This window comes from Neoarius graeffei, chromosome 2, assembly GCF_027579695.1.
Source record: "Neoarius graeffei isolate fNeoGra1 chromosome 2, fNeoGra1.pri, whole genome shotgun sequence".
In the NCBI taxonomy this organism is placed as follows: domain Eukaryota; kingdom Metazoa; phylum Chordata; class Actinopteri; order Siluriformes; family Ariidae; genus Neoarius; species Neoarius graeffei.
The window spans coordinates 3,107,526-3,120,925 of NC_083570.1; the positions used below are offsets into that span (position 1 = coordinate 3,107,526).

The 13,400-nt window shown below is 42.6% G+C and overlaps 1 protein-coding gene across 6 annotated transcripts in view; it reads right to left on the reverse strand.

Annotated features, from left to right (window-relative positions):
* Positions 1 to 13,400, reverse strand: part of ptprk (protein tyrosine phosphatase receptor type K) — a 229,055-nt gene that overhangs the window by 67,603 nt on the left and 148,052 nt on the right. The gene's annotated exons all lie outside the window — the stretch shown is intronic.

Here is a 13,400-nt window from a genome sequence, read left to right on the forward strand (position 1 = left end):
TTCGAATCATGCTAATCGACTCTGTCACCGTTAGCCACATTAGCTAGGATGGCTATCCTCGCTGAAGTGGCATCCTTCCTGAAAAAGTGAACATGCTGCCAAGGAATGTATGCGAGCTATTTATGTTTAGCTAATTTATCCACTCTCTGATTACAAGGGGTTAGCTTAAAACTAGAAAAGCACTCGGAGGGCGCAGACCTCCGCCAAGAATCCTTTAAAAAAATCCGGATCACCGCCAAAATTTAACGGATTGTTACTTGTGCCCAGTCACACCTCTGGAAAAAATTTCAGAGCAATCCGTTCATTACTTTTTCCGTAATGTTGCTAACAGACAAACTGACAAACAAACCAACGCTACCGAAAACATAACCTCCTTGGCGGAGGTAATAATAATAACTAGAATGCATTTCCGGAGAAAATGCGAAAGTGTGCTTGCTCAGGTGCGCCAACACGTGAAAGTTTGGCCAAGACACAAGGCGGATTCTCATACGGAGATGACCGGCTGCCAAGGTTCTTTACAGGGACATCCCAGAGCAGCACTAACATCAAAATGTAGATGCTATTCTAAATCCGTAAAGAGATATGACCCAAAACACGTTTTTGCTCATTGTGGCGCCCTGTAGTGGCCAAATGACACCAAATTTGATGAGGGTACATGAACTGGTGCCGAAAGTCACCTCAACAAATATGGTCTTGATACGTCAAAGCGTGTCTGAGATATGAGCCAAAATACGTTTTTTTGCTAATTGTGACGCCCCCTAGTGGCCAAATGACACCATATTTGATGAGGGTAGTTTTGATGGTGTCCAAAGCCATGCCACTAAATATGGTCTTGATACGTCTAAGCGTTTCCGTGATATGAGCTCACTTCCTGTTTGGTGGCTTCGCCATCGAGTTTGATTGGCTGCCATGGGCGAACGCTTCGACGTATGAGAGCGAAACGAATATCATTCATTAGGCATAGACTGGAGATCATGTGTGCCAAGCTTCGTGATGATCGGACAACACATGCGGCCAGGGTCACTCTAGATTCACTTTGGACAAAATTCAAAATGGCGGAAAATCTAATTAGGCGTCATAGGGTGCGTTGGAATCGTCTGGCTCCAAGGATTCCAACGGCACCAGACTTATGAAAATCTACAGCGTGAGACATACCAACATGAAACTTGAAATTAGTTAGTCAGGGTCCGCTCCTCTATCAGTGTACCACGTTTCATGACTGCACACCTTACGGTTTGGCCTACAGAAGGAAAAATCTGTATTTTGCGTCGCGCGCCCGTTCATTTCAACGGGGAAAAAATGAATCCTTTAAAAAAATCAGGGATCCAGAAGGTGATCCGGATCACCGCCAAAATTTAACGGATTGTTACTTGTGCCCAGTCAGACCTCTGGAAAAAACTTCAGAGCAATCCGTTCATTACTTTTTCCGTAATGTTACGAACAGACAAACCAACAAACCAACGCTACCGAAAACGTAACCTCCTTGGCGGAGGTAATAAATGACTAGCTTGCGAATAATAGACAGCTGACTGGGATGACAAAGCAACTTCACAAACATAGCTGAAGAGCTAGCTAGCTTGAAAGTATGCTCGCGATTAAAAAGTGCCTAGGTGTTCAACAAAATATCAAATAATTATTTAAATACACTGTACATAAAATCTAGAATTCTATGGAATCAATTTTGTGCCAAAATTCTCATACAATACTTTTGAAACATCAAAATACAAAAAAAAAGTCAATTTTTTTCGACTGGCAAATGAATTATTCGTGTAATCGTGCAAAATATCAGTCTATTACTCTTCAGAAACCTTTTATTTTTGTTCCGCGTCTTTCTCGGTTTTGTTTGACGCGATTTATTTCGGTTGCGATTCCAGCTTTCTCGTTTGCGCTGCCTGACTTTTTGCTTGCGGTTTTGGCACGAACTTGACGTGTGGGTGGGCTGTCCAGGAATGCATTCCCATTGGCTAACTTGTGTTTGACTGACAGCTGCGCTCAGCCATTCCCTACTCGGATTCTGGCGGACTGTTTGACGAGTGAGCGATCCATTGACGGTAAACAATTCAACATCATAGTCGCCACTCGATCCTTGTTTCCCGTCAAACAGTCCGCCAGAATCCGAGTAGGGAATGGCTGAGCGGAGCTGTCAGTCAAACACAAGTTAGCCAATGGGAATGCATTCCTGGACAGCCCGCCCACACGTCAAGTTTGTGCCAAAACCGCAAGCAAAAAAAAAAAAATCAGGGAGCGCAAACGAGAAAGCTGGAATCGCAACCGAAATAAATCACGCCAAACAAAACCGAGAAAGACGCGGAACAAAAATTGGCACAAAATTGATTCCATAGAATTAGCCCAGGATCGCTATCCGGCTAAAAACAAAATTAGATTATAATAATATTAGAAAAAAAATAACAAAATCCACGTTAGCATTAGCTCGAGAATCTGGACTTGTAAACAAACGCGAATCCATTAGGAAGTGCACTTCTCCTGGACACTACAATCATAAAAGGACACTGAATAATTGAGCCGTAAGTAACACACACACACACACTGCATTAAGAGTGTGTGTATCACTCGGTAGATACACACTAATGTGTTTTACAAGCTAACAATGAAGCCATTATGGCAGTGTCAGTGTGCATTGACCCACATGTTCATTGTGTTGCGCGCACACACACAGAGCACTCTCCTGTATTAGCATGAAACAGTGACGGCTTTTATGAACAACGCCGCGGCCGGGAGCGAGTCTGTACACTTTATACACTAGCCTACTTTCACTCCACTTCCTCCTCACACACTGGGCTCGTCGTCTTCATCTTCCTCCTCTGTGTACGTGTGTGTGTGTGCTCGGAGTTTAGCGTTAGCATGGCGTTTCGCAACCTGCGTGTCTGTAAGCTGCTATAGTTATTTGTTTTACACTTGCATACGAAAACATTTGCATATTAATGAAGGTATTACTTCAGCTTTTCATCAGATATTCAACACAATTTCGCACCCTGTAATTTATTTCTTTTTTTTCCCAGAAAAATCACTAACCAGTGTTTCTTTTGAGCTACGTTCCACATTTAGCGATCCACACGTAGGCTCCCGAGGTCGCATACCTGTCAACCCTCCCGGGAAATCCCTTATTTCCCGTTTTTTTATTTTCCCGAAAATATCCCGTATTTTCACAATATAAAAAAAGTCGGTAGGTCCAGAATTCATGACGCGCCTCTGACAGGAGTTTACAGCAGGAAGTCGGGCCATGAATTCACGTCCCCGCCCTCTCAGGCATCAGTAATTACAGAACTCCGTCCGGAGGCGAGGCTGAGCAAGTGATTAGGTCCAGTGTTGCCAGATTGGGCGGTTTCAAGTGCATTTTGGCGGGTTTTGGGCTGGAAAACGTCAGCAGTATCTGGCAACACTGATTAGGTCTGAGGTGAAGATGGCGATGCTAATAGCTAAGAAAAACATTAGCCTCTCTTTCTTTGATGATTTCAACAAGTGCGTGGCTGGAATGTTCCCAGACTCTTCCATCGCAAAGAAATTTTCCATGGGGAAAACGAAAGCCTCCCAAATAATCAAAGGTAAGCTACACATGTTTACATTAAGTATGTCCTGGCTAAGACCTCATAAATAGCCTAGTGTCAACTAATTGGTGTATTAACTGTTTTATCCACTCATTGTCCATTTTATTTTCTATCTGAAACTTACCCATTTTAAATCACTCTTGGTTTAATATCTTATATTACTCTTTATCTCTTTATTACTCTATCTATCTATCTATCTAGTGTTCCGAGGCCATGACTATGGTAAAACCATCATAAATTGCAATGGAATTGAATTTATTGACTGGTTATATAATGACCTTTCTTATTTTAACATAAGATACGTATTTTAGCCCTTAATTTGGGAAATAACTGGTACCACTGAAAGCAAATAAAAATAAATGTATAGTTTATTCGCAAATGCGCTCTATAAACCATAAGCATATTGAGTTTGGGTCTTGGCTATCACCAACATGCACCAGAGTACAGGAAATCACAAATACTAGATAGAAAATCGCCCCCCATTCAACTACACACCCACTTTTGGTGAAGGGTATGACTTTCCGAAATTTTCCCTTATTTTGAGTTAAAAATCTGGGAAATATCCATTTTTTTCAAACCTCAGAGTTGACAGGTATGCGAGGTCGTGTCTGCGATCCAGGTCCTGTCTGTACCGTAAGTTCGATCTGTACAGCGATACCGTTTCTATCGCTAATGTTCCGCGGTTAGTGTTTACTGCATGCATGCGTAGACAAAACGTCTCCAAGTCGTGCAAATGATCTTCCGCAAGTCGTCGGTTTTGTAACGCTGGGATCGGGCTCGATGATCGTACCGCGTCTCGGCCGGGAGTCCAGCCTGACCCTGAACTATGATGTCATCAGAGAGGAGGGTGAAGAACTTGTCAATCGGGAACACGTCATCTGATACACGATATTCTGCCAGACTGCATCATTAATTTTAACATTATAGGTTCTTCAGGTGGCGGCACGGTGGTGTAGTGGTTAGCGCTGTCACGGAGTTTGCATGTTCTCCCCGTGTCCACGTGGGTTTCCTCCGGGTGCTCCGGTTTCCCCCACAGTCCAAAGACATGCAGGTTAGGTTAACTGGTGACTCTAAATTGAGCGTAGGTGTGAATGTGAGTGTGAATGGTTGTCTGTGTCTATGTGTCAGCCCTGTGATGACCTGGCGACTTGTCCAGGGTGAACCCCGCCTTTCGCCCGTAGTCAGCTGGGATAGAACAGGATAAAGCGGCTAGAGATAATGAGACGAGATGAGGTTCTTCAGGTAGTAAGTACTTCGCGTCTGTTAAAATATTTAGGCAGCTAGTTTCCATATGTAATGTTTAGTGACCATAGCAACACCCTCACCAGTCCTAGCTACGAGTATTGGCTAAGTAACCAGCCTAGCATGCTCTCTTGACGTATTATTATCAGTCATACAGATGAACTAAAGGTTGGTTTAACTCTTGATTGTCGCAACTTTATTGGTTGAAACGTTAAAAGTAGACATGACGCTTTTTGGAATTGGTTTATTTTAAAATAATCAGATCGCAGCTGGTTTTGGATTCAGTCCGAGATTACAGGAGGCCACGATGATGTTCAAGTCAAAAGTCAAAGTCCCTCTCACACCAGAATCTGGTCTTCCCAGGCAGTCTCCTGTCCCAGTACTAACCAACTCTTGAAGGCATATGGGTGTGGCACCGATTTCCGTTTCCATAGCCCTCAGGTTACATTGGGGGCGGGGGGGTGTTGGGGGGTTGGGTCAGGTCCTCTGGTAACTGCGAGAGTTTGGCTTCCACACTCGCATCTGTATTGCAGCGTGCCTTGCCAGATATACCATTTTTATGATGGTCTTTGGCATGACTCAACCGCAAGTAGAACTTGCGATGTCCCGGTCAAGAGGAGGACATGCTAACCACTTGGCCAACTCACGGTCCCACAATAATGTTATTGGTGCAGAAAATCTGTGCATCATGTGGGTCGTTTTATGGCACAGAAATGCAAACCTACATCTACGCAGCAGCTCCGCCCAGATTTTAAAGTGCGAGTGCACTGTATTTTAAACAGCAGCTCTGAATGGATTGAGACACTGGGGTTCAAAGGTGACTCAGTGTGTGTGTGTGTGTGTGTGTGTGTGTGTGTGTGTGTGTGTGGTGTTTTGATGCTCTGGAGTATTGCTATAGACATGAATCCCTCTCTCTCCTGCCAAAACACTTACACCAGCGTCAACTCTCATAAACATGGCCGCCGTGAAGAAGGAAAAAAAAAATGCTGGAAGAAATTCAAATGAAATTGGATTACATCCATTTCGGAGATAAAACTGCTCGCCTAAAATGAAAATCTATTTCCCCCTCCTGCTAACGGTACATGACACGGAGCGTATCAAATTCTGCGTGCGAGCGCCGCAAGCTTCCAGCTCACCGCTTTTATTATGTTATCTCCCACAAGAAAGGCAGAGATGGAGAATAATTAATGACAACAGCAAATCTATAATAACAAACGCTTTCATATTCAATCTGTCAGGTGCGGCTCCGGGGCCGAGCGTCTCCGCCGTACTGTAATTCTCAACACTCCGCTGCGAGCCCTGAACATCTTCCTCTGTCTGAGAAGGAAAGGGTGATTATCTAACCCATCATCTACCTCGGGGTAAGACGGGGCACTTGTTCTCGGGATTTCTCGGTTAAATGAATCAGAACAGAAATGCCAATCACAGACGTGTCATTAGGACTAATTACCGTGCCCCTGTTCCGGATTAGAGCACAATCACAGCACGTGCTGTACCAAGTGTCTCGCAAATATTTCTTTCATACTTAATCTCAGTGCCAAGACAGAATACAGACTGGGAAACTTCAACTGACAAAAAATTAAGATTAAAATCAGAAACCCTTGGAGCTGGATAACTCGAGGAAGATCAACAAGAATATTACTCTGGACTTTTTTCTTAGCGTGTAAACTTTACGGTGATGTCAGTTCAACATTAATTATCAGTGTTTCTTTTCAAACTGCGAGAGTTTGACTCCCTGCTCACATCTGTATTGCCTTACCAGATGCCAGTAGGTACCATTTTTATGATGGTCTTTGCGAGTAGAACTTGCGACCTCCCGGTCAAAAGGCGGACACGCTAACCACAAGGCCAGCTCGCGGCAAGGGTTTCTTTTGCAGATTATTATTTTTCAAGTCGATTATTAAGACCAAAGTCAAGACCGATCATAAATTTTTACTCGTTTTTGACTAAAACCCCAAAGTTCAGACTCGCTTTAAGGGTCACTGTTGCTGAACTCAGGACTAATCCTTTAAAATCTTAGCCGGATAAATTACGTGCAGTTCCATGACAAACTTTGACCAATCACTCATTCGAACATGCTCTTTCCAGGTGTCGGATTGTTTCTACAGTATGGTCGACTGTCATACGTGGACAATAAACACGTGAAATACAGGTATGAATATTTTTCCCACTTTTAATTCCTCATAAATCAGAAGGTTTGATTGTTTCCAGACAGGCACCCAGTTGCTAAGAAAGTACTAGAACACGAGTATTACACACTGCGACCGCGCAGCAATGAATTCTTTTACTACGAACTTTCGCACATAACCAAGTTCGTGTCTTCAAAAAAACATTACTGTGTCACATCTACGGTACACGTGTTGGCTCTGCACGCTCGAGACTGCCATTAGACTAATTACCATGCACCTGTTCCAGAATACAGCACAACCACAGCACGCGCTGTACCGAGTGTCTCACATTACCAAGCCTTATTATCTGTGTATTACCTTTGTTTTGTGCATTTGGACTCCGCCTTTCGTCTTTGCCTCCGCCGTTCTGTTTGACCATTACCCGTTTCACGATGCTGCCTTTGTTTTATGTTTTTGACCCGTTTGCCTGCATATTTGTAAATAAACACTTGTCCTGTAATTACATCTGTCATTCGCCTGCTTACGTGACGCACTGAGCCATGCACTCCTCTTCCCACTAGAGACAAACAATAAGTAATCAAGTCCACAGTCAAGTTAACAACACGTGTCAACGCCATAGAGCAAAGGCTTAACTAGTCTTGCTTAGGTGTTGATCATGAACAATTATTGAGAATGCTGATCAAAGGACAAAATGAGTGCTGATACTGCTGAACTTAACACCTAGTTAAAGCACGCCGGCGGTGTTTTTATACTCCCTGCCTTTCTCAGCCCCGCCCAGTCCTGCCACATGACATAAATGACATCATCGGAGACTTGAACACATCAATGAACTGAACTGTGAAGACTTAGAAAACATCGCGAGTCAGTGTTTGGACGCTGACAACAAACGATACACCAGTAACCTCCGTCATTTCCATAACACACGAAGAAATCAATCAATCGTCGGTCGCCTCCGTTCGTGATCCTTTAACTCAGTCAGCGAATTGCGAGAGTGACTCGGAAGAAGAAATTCACGAGAAGGAATTTTAATGTGCTGAAAATTGTGCATATAATGCGAGTGCTTGGTGTGACAAGTGGCTCCGTTTCAGGATTACAAACTTTCCGGTGTAACAAACTATTTGGACGTCCCCCGAGGAGTTCGCTCTCACGGGGCTGGAGTGTATAAATCAATTTAAAAGATCTGATGTGGTTCAGTGTAAAGAAACTGAACAATTTTCAGCGAGCCATAACTTGACAAATATGCAACAATTTCAGAAGTTGAAGATGTCTAATAGTGTCGAACAATCCCTGAAAATCTAAAGCATCTCGTCTGAACAGTTCAAGACTTATGGAAGTTTAAATTTTTGATATTGAAAACTAAAAAAAGATACGAGCTGAAACTTTTGCACGCTGGTTGTTGGGTACAATGGCATTATTTACATAAAGTGGCTTCTAATAAATATTTATTTTGCTATCAAGAATCACAAAACTCGTCCCCTTCCTCAGTCACGCCGGAGTCGGAGCGCTGAGCGCCCACTTAGACATTCGTAAAAAAGACTGTTCACATGGTTATGCCATGATAATCACTTTCTTTCAGTTTCTCTTTCGCGATGGGAACGCCCAGCGTAAACAGGATCAAATCTGTCAGACATACAGTAGTTTAGGCTATTTGGAGGTAAAACTTGTTGCGAGATGGCACGCGGATTTTATGCGCTTCGGATGATTCAGAACAGCGATTCGGTTCAATCTTGAGAACTGCGATGCGGCGCCTTTTTTTTTTTACTTCGACTCGATCCAGCCAAAGATGAACTCGAGTAAGTGTAAATATTTCTCCTATTTCTGATGAGCAGATCGGTTGATATGCGTGCGCTGTAGTGCAGACACAGGAAAAATGACTGAGCAGGTTTTCCAGACTTAAAAGTACCGTATTTTTCGGACTATAAGTCGCACTTTTTTTCATGGTTCGGCTGGCCATGCGACTTATACTCCGGTGCGATGTATATAGAGGTTTTCGACCTACGTGACCGTTGCCATGTCGACAAGTAGATGGCGCCATTTTGGCGGTCACAACAATGGCGACTCCCGCTAGATCTGTATACCTATGTCGTTAAAAACCCATCGCCATACACAGGTATTGATCTGAAAGCGTATAAGAGTTTGGATGCCTACAAATATTTTGTGTCAGGCTGGGTAACATGCCTACATCAGCGGGTCGTCCCTGGAGCTGGTGGTCGCCATCTTATTACAGCTAAGGTTTGTTCACATTTTCATTTACTTTCGGTCCTCAGGATAAACAAAATGTTATTAAATGTCATTGAAATAACTTCTTAGTCTGTTGAGACATGGCCCGTTATAAATCTGCTGTTACCAGGCAATGACCAAGAACTGTATTATTAGGGTCGGTGTCTGTGTTGTAGCAGTGTACTAGCAGCTAGCTGTTAGCACTAGCTAATGTCAACAACATAGCTAGTATGTTACTGTAGCAATGTTAACGTTAAGTCATTTGGATGACTGTTAAAACCTTTCAGTCTCAAGTTTTTCCTTTACTGTATTTACTAGTTTACTGAGCTAGCGCGCTCCGGTGCGCGCTAGTTCCCGGCCTGCCCGAGCGCGCTAGCTCCCGGCCTGCCCGAGCGCGCTAGCTCAGTAAACTAGTAAATCCAGTAAAGGAAAAACTTGAGACTGAAAGGTTTTAACAGTCATCCAAATGACTGAACGTAAACATTGCTACAGTAACATACCAGCTACTGTTGTTGACATTAGCTAGCTTGACCTTCAAAATGGCGGACACCGGGGCGTCACGTGACCCTGTGACGTCAGGTGAAAAACCTCTATGTCATCGGGTGGATTGACAAAGCATGGGCTTCAGTGACAACGGAAACCATCCTGTCGGGGTTCCGAAAGGCTGGAATAACCGGAGCTGATGCCGAGTCTGACGACAGCCACGCAGAAGAAGAGGAAACGGCGCTTCGTCTGCCGCTGGAGTTGGCAGAGTTGTTCAGAAGCGACACCGAGGATGAGGAATTCAATGGATTTGCTGATTTGGAGCGAAATCGTCAGCTTGATTGACCTGTGTTTTATTATTAATGATAGGCCTATAGTTATTTAAATAAGTTATGTAATGATTGTCGGCCTATAGGCTGTTGAATAACTTGATGTTACGGTACATATTCAGCCAGTTTTTCTCTGGGCTATTATAAATGATTTTGTTTTGCATTTTTAAAAATAACTCTCCTTCCAAGATGAACTTTATTCTTCGTCTCTGATGTTAATGGTCTGAATAACGTTTAATGTTTTTATCTGATATGACGTTAACTGGCAGGCGCACTTTCTGCCTGTTTTTTTTCCACTAGACGGTTGTTTTTACTACCGTACCTGTCTTTGGAGATGATATACCTATAGCCTACTTGGCCTCTGATTTGATGAAATAAAATTCGACAAAAATGAAGAATGACGCTCCTCGATGATGACTACAGCTTTAATAACAAAGATGAAAGAGCCATGGGGCGATAATAAGCCCTACCGGGAAAAATATTCTAAAAGCAAACTGATTAATGCATCAGTTTAATATTAGTTATAATAATAACATAGGCTATTAGTAATAACGATAGTAGTAGATATTTAAAATAAATCAGACTAGGCTACGTACAGGGCAAAGGGCACGTTATCACTGCTCAGCTGTTCGTTCATTAAATAAACAATGCAGTCGCGCAGTAACCACGCGCCGCTTATCGGATAGAATCACAGATTCTATGGATAGAATAACCCTTCAAAAAAGTGCGACTTGTAGTCGGTGCGATACGGTTTTTTCGTCTTCATAATGCATTTTTTGGCTGATGTGACTTAAACTCCGGAGCGACGTATAGTCCGGAAAATACGGTATTTTCCTCAAAATAGGTAATTTTGCTCTATTTTGAGTTTAGAGAGTAAAATTTGGAGTTGGAGTGGGAACAAAATTACAGAGTTGATTGTGGCTCTGAACTGAGTAAAACAGTACAAGAGTTCATTTCAAGACCCGCTGAATCGAGTCAAATACCAAAATAAAATCAAATACCAGATAAATGAAGCTGATTTTATAAAGCAGTTGTAGACCTGTGTTGGAATGTGTGAATCAACATGACCTTACCCACTGGGACTTGACCGGATAGGATTAAGAGATGGCAGTGGGAGGGGTTTTCACTCTTCTCATTGAATGGAATGGAATTTTTTACTCTTCTCATTGAATCCCCCTCCCACGGCCAACCCTTTACCCCAAAACAAAAAGACATGAATTTTTTTGATGGTCAGTTAATTTTCCAAATCAGTGGAGCAGATTTACGTTTTTGTGTTTGATGCATTCCTCAGACTGAACAGAATGACCTCAAGTGACCAAAACGGTTCGACACAATGAGTAAGGTCATGTTTTTTTTTTTCCACATATTCCAACACAGTTCTAAAACTGCTTTTTACTAAATCTTCATTTATCAAATTTTTTTTTTTTTTCTAAGTACAATCATGACATACAGACTACAGAGATATTATTGTCGCGGAACTTGTGCTGAATACGAAAAAGTCATATGACTTTGAAAATACTGCTTAGATTTGTTGAAATGGACAACGAAATCATTAGAGTGCCAGAAAATACCTTCAGACCCCAGAGGGTTAACTTTAAATAGTTCAAATTATGATATTTACATATCATTTAAATCCATACAATATATTTAAATATGCGCAAAAGTTTCATTGTTAAGCTAAACTATGCTAAAGAATAAACAAAGAGAGACGATAGAATGATCAAAGTGAATTTCTTTCTAAATTTCTAAATTCTAAATCAATTCCACATTAAACTTAAAAAAAAAAAAACACACGGCACTCAGACAATCATGGAGGTGACACTCAGGGAGGATTAACAGTTTAAAGAGCATATGAGACGGACCGTCCCCGTCACAGCTTGTCCCCTAGAGATCTGCTATGTGCTAATGCTCGTCCAGCTGGCGATGGATTAGCTAGCAGCACTTTCGCTAATCTCCCAGCCACAGCACTTTCAAAATCCTCCAACAGCACTTCAAAAAAAAAAAATCCCAGATAAAGCAGCACGAATACACATTAGTGCTGCAGCGGTCTGAGAAACGCACCATATGTCCTGGAGCTAACACCATAACAAACAGACGACTAGCTGAACAACGTACAGAGCCAGGAGTAAATACCGAGCATGTGGTTTTTTTAATTTATTCACTCCACTGTATAGAGAGTGTCTTTATTTTTGAAGAACTGCGTGGAATAAACAGGAAAGAAACGAGACAGCATACCGTACGCCGAGACTCATACTAGCATTAGCCGAAGACAATTCATATTTAAATGGAGACAACTCCGATGTCTATGTTTTTGATCATGTTTCAACAGAATCGGAGTAAAAATCTTCAACAAAACTACGATATTATCGTGCAGGCACTAATCGACAGGTTTAAGCAGTGAATTCCTGCAAAATTCACCACGACTGCAGCTCATATGAACATCTATCTATTAAACGTCTCGGCCCCTGCTAGGAATTTGAATAAAAACAATTGTACGCCGTTCTTTAGTTCACTCACTAACGAGCTAGTGTACTACATTCTGAGAACCCCGAATTCACATGATCCGATTTGCCCAAGTACTACATTCTGAGGACCCTACATTCTCACTGTTATATGTCTCCAAGCACTATATTCTTAGGACCCTACATTCTCATAGTCCTACGTGCCCAAGTACTACATTCTGAGGACCCTACATTCTCATAGTCCTATGTGCCCAAGTACTACATTCTGAGGACCCTACATTCTCATAGTCCTATGTCTGCAAGTACTACATTCTGAGGGCCCTACATTCTCACTGTTATATGTCCCCAAGTACTACATTCTGAGGACCCTACATTCTCACTGTTTATGTCCCCAAGTCCCATATTCTTAGGACCCTACATTCTCATAGTCCTATGTGCCCAAGTACTACATTCTGAGGACCCTACATTCTCATAGTTCTATGTCTGCAAGTACTACATTCTAAGGACCCTACATTCTCACTGTTCTATGTCCCCAAGTCCCATATTCTTAGGACCCTACATTCTCATAGTCCTATGTGCCCAAGGACTACATTCTAAGGACCCTACATTCTCACTGTTCTATGTCCCCAAGTCCCATATTCTTAGGACCCTACATTCTCATAGTCCTATGTGCCCAAGGACTACATTCTGAGGACCCTACATTCTCATAGTCCTATGTCTGCAAGTACTACATTCTGAGGACCCTACATTCTCACTGTTTATGTCCCCAAGTCCCATATTCTTAGGACCCTACATTCTCATGGTCCTATGTGCCCAAGTATTACATTCTGAGGATCCTATAGCACGGGGCGGCACGGTGGTGTAGTGGTTAGCACGGTCGCCTCACAGCAAGAAGGTTCCGGGTTTGAACCCAGCGGCCGGCGAGGGCCTTTCTGTGAGGAGTTTGCATGTTCTCCCCGTGTCCGCGTG